The following is a 9,530-nucleotide window of genomic DNA, read 5'->3' as shown; positions in this document are numbered from 1 at the left end:
ACAAGGCAAAGGAGCACAGAGTTCAGGTTATTGAACATGCTGTACACAAGCAGCACACTGGCAGCCCTAGAAGAGGCTGACTAATGCAGCAAGGGATGGCATCACCTGAGGGGCACAGCTGCAGTTGGCAGATGCTTTATAGTTGGGATGACTCTTACTGCAAGCTTTTAAGCGAGCAGCCCACACGACAGCCCCAGACTGTCCGTAAAGACCTGAACTGCAACCCGGGAAGCATACTTGTGACTGTAGTATTCCTTAAGCTCCAGTCAATGTGCTGCAGCCCAGGAGGCTTGTCCCCAGCAGGTGATTTGCATCTCTGGGTGGAGCTGCAGTGCTGACATCACTGTTTATTTGAGGCTGCCAAATGCCCCAGGGACACCTCGCACAAGCTCATTCCAGATCCAGCCTAGGATCAGAAGTGGCCAGTCGCGGAGGAGACTTTAGGAGTCTGGGACACGATTGTTCCACGTAACCAGACTTATTGCCAGATATACCCCTCCAGGCACGGTGGGCACAGCAGGACCTTTTGTACTGGCTGGTTCTGAATTTAAAACTCTAGACCTGCCACTGACTCTTCTCTGGACCTTATTGTTCCTACTTGTTGCTACAGAGCAGGCAAGCATAGAAAGACATCAGGTGGAAGGTTTGGCTTATTTTGGGAGTTCAGCTTCCCAACCACTGTGCTCTTCACCACTTGGTCTTTGGGGTCAGGTGTCATAGCCTGCTGTGCTGAATCAGAGCTGATCTTGTGTGTCCAAGGAGTGTGGAACGTGTCGTGAGGGTAGATCAGAAAGGAGTCTGACATCGCTGCCTTGATCTCTTAAATCAACACTGCACCGTGAAGACATCTAGCACACACACGGATGGAAGCTGGAAACTTCCCATCAGCATTCCTTACCAAATGGACAGTTACGGGAGTGAGCAAGCTTTGGGGGAAAAAGCCTTCTAGCCTTAGACTGGCCTGCAGATGTCTGACTGTAATTCCAGCTGAACCAAACTACAATCTTCAGAGAGACCCCAGGTTGCTCCCAAACCCACAATCTACAAACACTGTATCTGGTGGCTGGCTTTGTTGTGCAGTGGGTTTGCTGGTTGCTGCTGGTTGCCAGCATTCCATAGGATGTGAAGCAGGCCAGGTTTCCTGCAAACGCACCTGGCAAAGCAGCAGAACGTGGTCCAAGTGCTTGGGCTCCTGCCTTCCACACGGCAGATCTCAATGGAGTTCCTGGTTCCCGACTTTACCCTGGCCCAGCCCTGGCTACGGTAATCATTTGGGGAGTGAACCAACAGATAGAACATCTTTTTCTCTGTTTCTGACTCTGCCTTTCAAATAAATGCATACATTAAAAAAACATGTATCTGTTATCAAATATTTATTATTATTTCAAACCACTAAATTGTATGGCTATTTGTTATTAATTTATACATGGCTAACCCACAAGAGATTAGTGCTCAGGTCTTCAGTTACTTTCTCCTCTAATAAGTTGAAAACTTTTTTTATCTTTACCTGTTTCTTTTAGGTAAGTGTACCCCACTCCACCCTAGCCCCCAAAACTAAAGTCATTATTCTTTCCTATCTTTGTTCTCTCTCTCTTAGGTATAGAAGCTTTCAAACAATATGGAATGGCACAACCTCTTCCTTATGTCCTGCTGCGCCCCTCAAGGTTTATGCGAGACATGCTACACCTGATTTGTACCGTGATGCTCTCCCACCAAAGTGAATCACAAAGAAAAGGAGACATGATTCTTGTTTCATGTGCGGGTTCAAAAGCCATGTGAGCAGTTGTGGCACCTCAGCTGTTCTCTGCTTTGTTTCTCTGCTTTGTCTCAAAAATGCCTGCAAAGAACAGTGAATTCTTCGTTGGGGATGCCTGAGGCTTGTAAGACTTAATATTACTTTCAAAGCAGAAAGATACAGATGAAGGGGGAAAAAATCCCAGATGAGTTCATGGCTGAAGTCTGTAGCACAGAAAGTGGAAGAAAAGTCTCTGAGTCAGAGAGACGCAAGTATGGACCGGAACTTGGAGCAGCTGGGCTCTTCAGACTTCTGCTGGTCCATCGACAATGGCACCTTCTGCATTGCTTTGATTGCTGGTTTCCAATCTTCTAAGCCCTTGTGTAAGTCCACACCCAGACAGAAATCAAAGATCCCATGGAGCATATAGAAAGCAACCAGAGACCAGTTTTCAAAATGGCTATTTTTCTAGTGCCTTCTGAAAAAGAAAAGAATGTCAAGTGGGGGGATGTCCAGCACGGTAGCCTCGCGACTAATGTCCTTGCCTTGCATGGGCCAGGATCCCACATGGGTGCTGGTTCTAATCCCGGCATCCCCACTTCCTATCCAGCACCCTGCTTGAGGCCTGGGAAAGCAGTCGAGGATGGCCCAAAGCCTTGGGACCCTGTACCTGCATGGGAGACCCAAAAGAGGCTCCGGGTTCCTGGCTTTGGATCAGTTCGGCTCTAGTTGTTGCAGCAGCACGGAGAGTGAATCAACGAACAGATGATCTTCCTCTCTGTCTCTCCTCCTCTCTATATGTCTGAATTCACAATAAAAATAAATTAAATTAAAATTTTTTAACAAAAAGATTGTCTGGGGGGGAAGTGATCAGAAGTACTGGATGCTGAGAGCTGCCCTATGTCAGAACAAGGTCAGGTAAGGAGGAAAGATCAGCATGCAACCACTGGAGGTGGCAGAGACACCCTAGAGCCTGAGATAAGCTGGAACCCAGAATTAACCCTGTGTGGCAACTTCCCCTCTCTCCCCGGGGCTTTGAGAAGCAAGTGGAAAAGAGCAGTTGAGTAGGGTCAGGGAACCAGACAAAAGCCACTCAGTGGCTAGCTGAGTTCAGATGACAGCTTGCACAGCATTAGGGGAAGGGGAAAAGAGTTCCATTAAACAGAGCTGGATTGGCGCCTGTGAGATTTAGACCATAGTGAACCTGTGAAAGCAGAGCATTTTAGATCAGAAAGTACAAGAAGTCATGGCCCCTATAAAAAAGAGCTGAGCGTCACAAGCAGAAAAGACTATCATCCAAACACCGATCAGTTCAAGCGTTTAGGTTGGAAAGACATTGGTCCCACACAACATGGGGCTAATATGTTCTGTAAGAAGAACTCCACACTTAAGTGGTATCAAAAGAGATCGCAATAGCAACTACCTAAAGCTGATTAGTATGCCATTTGCCAGTGATTAAAAAGCAGGAAAAAAAAATCACGAACATTTACATACGTAGTATGTCACATTGGCCAGATTGGCAACAATTCTAGAAGTCCAGTTGGGGACTGACGTTTGGGGAAGCAGCAACTTGCACATAGAGTGAGGTTAACAATGCGAAATGCCATTTCTCTGAAACATAAATGGCAACATGAATTTAAGAGACCTTTATGTTTGCAAATTTTGAACCCAAAATTCCAGTGCTAGAGATTTGTGATACTAAATGAATATAGGATCAATTAGGTATATGCAGACAATTTTGAAAACCTAATTGCAGAATTTAAAACTCTATGAAATACAATGTGTGTAAATGAGTGTGTGAGTGGCCATCATTAAAGACTCTATAGCAGGAACTGGCACGATGACTCACCTGCTATTCTTTCACCTCCAAGCTCCAGCACCCCCGAAGGAAGCCAGTTCATGTCGCAGCTGCTATCCTGCGGATCCAGTTTTCTGTTTGTGGCCTGGGAAAACAGAGGAAGGTGACCCAGTTCCTAGGTATCCTGCACTGATGTGGAAGATCCGGAAGAAGTACCTGGCTTCTGGCTTCAAACTGGCTCAACTCTGGCTACTGTGGCCATTTGGGGAGTGAACCTGCAGATGAAAAATCTTTCTCTGTGTGCGTGTCTCTCTCTCTGTAGAATCTGCCTTCCTTCCCACTAAAAATAAACATTTTTTTAAAAAGGAGAATATATATTAAAATATCAGACAAAATTGCTGAGTAACAGAAATGCAAGCAACTTTTTTTTTTCTTTCAACCCTACATGTTCTTTTATTACAAGGAGCATTTATTGGTGTTTGCAACTGAAAAAATTGAATATATAGCTTTTTTATCACCTGTGATTGTCTTCAAGCTATGCATCCATCTAAGCGAAAATTTCCTTTTATGCTTAGATAATAGTAAATGCTCTGAAAAAAATGGTGTCATCCGTCAAAATGTGAAGAAGGGATGATGACAACTGCCACTGCAAAGTGTGTGCGAGCCCTGGAGTGGGGACCATTTTGTACACTTTGTACACCTCTGAGTGATCGCTAGAGGAGCCTCTGTTTGTGGGAAGCAAATTTGGCCTTGGAGAAAAACTGTCATGTAACCATTTATGAGCCCTTATTCACCAATAAATCATACAAGATGCATTCTCAGGTTTCATGTCCAAGGTCTTTTACAACTTACCAAACAAGGTGAAAAATCTCTTTTAATAGAAACGTCTCTAGTCACTAATGGTTTTCCATTTATATCTTGCAATGAGAGTTTTAGTATTTAAAATACGCCTTTCGATGAGAAAGGATGTTTTCATTGGTCATCATAGGAAAGGGCTATCCTCCCAGATTCTTGAAATGCAATGTTTTGAGATCCTGTTTGAAAGCTATTCCATCTTCCAGACTTATTCGCATGCACACACTTGAAAGCTCTCACCCCATTTCTGGCACGTAATGGGTGATTGATGCCTACCAATTGGAACAAAAAAAATGAAGGGACAGAGGTAAGCAATATCATGCTGATGCCGCACATCTGTCCTGCCCTCAAACACAAGGGTACTTCCAGAAGGATCTGAAAGCAAAATGAAAAGATAAGTGCACCTTGCTACAAATTTTTTTTTTGAAATCTGCATATCATTTTTTTTTCATAATGCGCATTTCCATGAACTTTGTGAAGATCCCTTTCTCTGTGTGGATTTTACAAGTCTCCACAGCAAAATAAGCTGATGGTTGAATTGTATTCATTCTCTGGACGCTTGGATATCTTGCACACAGTGTTACGTATTCCTTCATTCCTCAACTCTTCTCTTTTCCACTCCTCTTTGTCTAACGTTAAAGATGCTCACGGATAATTTCCTTCCATTATCAATGAATAAATTCAAAATAACCCAGTTCTGAGATTTAGAAAATTTTCTTCTGACATGTAGAAATCCTACATGATGTGAAATAAACTACGATTTTCTCAGTTTTACATGGGAAGAAGTAGGTGCAGTTTTGTGAAATGCTTTGTGCTCTAGAACTCAAGGGACTTCGATGGGTTTTAGGGTTTTGTATTGTTTGCCAGTCTCTTTGTGCCACATCAGATCTATAACCAACCAGGCCAGTGTGTTTGTATAGAACTTCTGTAATTTCTTTGCTTAACCTGAGGCTAACTGGGATTGGTATCAACATTCAAACCTCCAAGACTGTTACAGTTCTTCCTTCATAGACTGAAGCAATCACAGGTTGAAACTACTCATGAAGGAGACAGCATCCAGGCTCAGCAGGTTAAGTCATTCCCCGTGACATTGGCTTCCCATAGCAGAGTGTTGGTTCAAATTCCAATTGCTCCACTTCCTACTTAGCTCTCTGTTAACGTTATCTAGGAAAAGAGCAGAAAGTGGCCCTAAACCTTGGGCCCCTGCACCCACTTGGCAAATCCAGATGGAGTTCCACACTCCTGCCTTTGGCCTGGGCCAGGGCTGGCTGTTGGGAGCAATCATTTGAGGAGCTGAACCAACAAATCTCTCTCTCACTTTTGCTCTCTCCGTCTCTTCTGTTGCTGCTTTCAAGTAAATATAACTTTGTAAAAATAATTCATTAAACATTACACGTGTGCTAAACATACTCAGTCTTTATGTGTTGTCATTATTCCTTAAATGATGCAACTATCCACATGGCGTTTACACTGTATTGCATATTACATATTATTGCACCATTTTACAGATGGACTTTCAGTATCTATGACAGTCCAGGAACCAGCCCATCAGAGATAAACAGCAATGGCTGCATCCCACAGTCTATGCCACGAGCCCAGGCACTCTTCCTTCCCTCCCTCCCAGCCTTCCCTATACAAATGTCCTTGACTGGAGCAGAGCACGGAGTTTCACATTCAGGACCCAATGTTGCTAAGTCACCTCCTTATTTTGTCTCCTTATTTTGCCTTGAGAAGCGTTCATTTGTTTGCTGTTCCTGCAGGCGCCACCATCCAAAGCAGCAGCAGATTCAAGTCTGAAGGAGCTTGAACAAGCAGAGCTTTATTCCACAGACTGAATTCCCATCTGGGCAGGACGGGGGTGGAGGGTGGGGCTTAGCTTCAAGGGCCACTCAGAAGGAGAATAATGGCACTGAACGAAGTCTTAACTAAACAAATCCCTTTCATTGCGTGGCCTGCAGCCTGGCCCTTTCTCCTTTGAGCAGGAGTAATTGTCCTCAGAAAAAGTGTCCCTTAAACGAAGTCACTGGCTGTCTTTCCACCTGGTCCACATCTTCCTCAGTGGCATTTCTCTCCTTTGGATGAGTTTACAAGCTTTCAATCCTGTGGCTTTTCAAAACAAATAAGTAAATAGAACTGCATCGTCAAGAGACAAACAGACCTTTCGAAACATGTGTGTGAATATACAAGGGATCTTCAAAACATTTTCATGGGAAATGTGCCTGATGGGAAAAAAAAAAGTTGCATGAATTTTTTTAAGTTATTTGTTTCTTTGGCACCCAATCATCTTGTATCCAATTCCATTTGTCCATGAGCTTTTCGCAGGCACCTCCTGTGCATACAAGTATGCAACAGTATCTTTAGTGGATTATTCACGTATCACGGGGCTCTTCTTTCAACACCCTGTGTTCATCTCCCATGTACTCCCATGTACGCAGGGATCTGCAGTATTTATGTGGGGACTCTTAGGGAGAGCTCTTAAAGTAGCTCATAGCATTAGGAATGCGAATGGCTTCCAAATTTCCACCAGCCAAACCACACTACACTGCAGTGAAGCATTCTTACAAGCAAATCTATGCTTCCATGCTCACAGTTAAATTTCCTGAAGTGGGATTACCAGTTTGGGGGAAGGACATCTTGAAGTCTTTGGAAATATTTGTCAAGCTGCCCTCCAGGAAGAAAGAAAGAAGGTCTTCGAATCTGCACCCCCAGCGACCATCAATGTGCTTTTCGTAGCATTCCAGTGTTCAACACTCATGGGATGTGACTGGCTAAGAGGCACTCTCCTTGTTTCTGTTTCAATATCTCAGATTTTTAGAAGAAAGGGACATCTTTTCACAGATGGGGCCTCTTCTGTGTGAGTGGAGAGCATCCACTGCTTGTGTATTTGACCCATTTCCACTGAGTGACCTTTTCATTCATTCGTGAGGGATCTTGCACTTTAATGATATTAGGTCCGCATCTAATTGTGCTCCTAATAACTTCCACGTGTCGTGGTGGATTGCTTTGAATCTATGCTTGGCCATTATTGGTTCAGTGCAACTGGCTGCACAGTGTTTGTCCTGAAGAGTTCTGTTTCACAAAGGCTAAAGCCCTTGTTGTGCCCAAAGTGCCAAATGTTGGAGGAAATGGTTGGCCGCCTGGGGAGTGTCCCACCGTGCACTGAGTGGGTCTCTAACCTTTGCTCCCAGGTGGGCCACGCAACTGCCTGTAAACAGATGGATTCAGAGCGGAAAAGGGCTGCGCCACAAGCTAGTCCTGCACTCCCGCCTGCTGCCAGGACTTGCACCTTGAAATTAGAAGGTGTCCGTGGCCTCCTGCCAGAGTTTGCTCTACTTATTTCCCCAGGTACGACACTTCTTTCTTGTGAAGAAGAATTATTGCACAGCTCTGGTGAATTCATTAAATCTGGTCTTATCTGCGCTGTGGTTTATGGGAAATCTCTCAGTATTTGAGGCCCGGCTGAGACATGCTTCTCTGATTTCAGTGCCGATTCAGGCTCCGTGTGAAGCAAGATCAATAGGACCATTTCAGAGACATTCTTTGGCCTTCATCTTTTCTAGAACATTCTTCTAATATTTTGTGTTAATCACTCTCAGTGCGTGATTGCCTTCTTTTTTACACGACGATATTTGGAAAAGATGGTGGGGTGGGGAAAGAAAAGGAATAAAAATATACTTAATGTGATGAAAGGTCTTGATAACCATGCATAGCTTTTTCACAATTGATATTTTCCATGACCTCTTTAAAGAGATTCATTCATATGCATGAACTGAAAATATTTTTCCACTAAAATAAACCGATTTAACTCTGTGCTCCACAAAGTTTTTAAAGTACGCTTGTGTGACTGATACGTTCGTAACAGTATTGTTGTTTTATTTTCTAGTAGGTAATCTCATTGAAATCTTAGCCCAGCACACTCCTTGTTGGCCCTTGGATTAACTGGGAAGATAAGTTAAAACATCTGAAAATAATATTTTTTCCCCCATTTTTTCCAGTATCTTTCGGTTTCAAGTGTAACTGTGTTTGTTGAGATTTTAACAACATTGACTAACAGCTACCACCAGGGTGAGTGTGGAATACCGGAGAATCTACGGTAATGACATCAGGGCAACGTTTATGTTTTTGTTTTGTATTTTTGCACGTGGAAGGGGATGCTTCTAACATCCTTTAGATACGGCCAAGTGTTTCATTACTGTACGTGCAAATGTGACCAGCTAGCTTTTTATCATCAATAAATGACCCAGTGTCTTCAGAGTTTCCTCTCTGGCTCATTACAAAATTAGACGCTCACACTAGTGGATTTTCTCATGTTTAGCTTTCCACTCACAATGCATAATCTGTTGTTGAAACCCCGAGTGTATCGGATTTTGTAGTTCTTCTGTAAGTATTTTTCATGCTGTGCCGCATGCAAATTTAGTTGTCACCTACTTTACGTACTGTCCAATATCCATCTCGCCATTAGCATGCATAATTCTGAACTGAGATCATACTGTTACTTAAGTCAATCTTTTGAATTGAGTTTGAGAGAACCCAGTGACAAGACAAATATTGAATGAAAGCTTCCACATCTCAGTAGACACAGATTTAAACATTTGACAGAACTTTCCCTTATGATAAATATATTCAGCAAACTAGGAATAGAAGGAAACTTCTCCAACTTGAAAAACAGAATCTTTCAAAAGCCCATGTGGAACGTCATGTGCCAGGATCTCAAATAGGTGCTGGTTTGTATTCCAGCTGCTCTACTTCCCTGCCAGCTTCCTGCTGGTGGTCTGGAAAAGCAGTTAAGGATAACCCAAAGCCTTGGGACTCTGCACCCATATGGAAGGGAGACCAGGAAGAAGCTCCTGGTTCCTGACTTTGGACCGGCTCACCTCCAGCCATTGCGGTCACTTGAGGAGTGAACCAGCAGATGGAAGATCTTTCTGTCTCTCCTTCTCTCTGTAAATCTGACTTTCCAATAAAAATAAAATAAATCTTTTTAAAAAACAGTAAGAGAGTCTAGCAAGGCTGCAGGATACAGGATTAATATATGAATAGCAATTGTGGGTCAAGAACTCTTGAGACCCCCAAGTCCAATGTTTGAGGGTTTAGGTGTAACTCTTGGCTCCACCTCCTGATTCTAGCTTCCTGCTGAGGTGG

Source organism: Ochotona curzoniae, unplaced genomic scaffold (assembly GCF_017591425.1).
Source record: "Ochotona curzoniae isolate NIBS_2020 unplaced genomic scaffold, NIBS_Ocur_1.0 scaffold_2453, whole genome shotgun sequence".
Classification (NCBI taxonomy): domain Eukaryota; kingdom Metazoa; phylum Chordata; class Mammalia; order Lagomorpha; family Ochotonidae; genus Ochotona; species Ochotona curzoniae.
The sequence above is the reverse complement of the archived record's forward strand: the minus strand, read 5'-3'. Positions refer to the sequence as shown.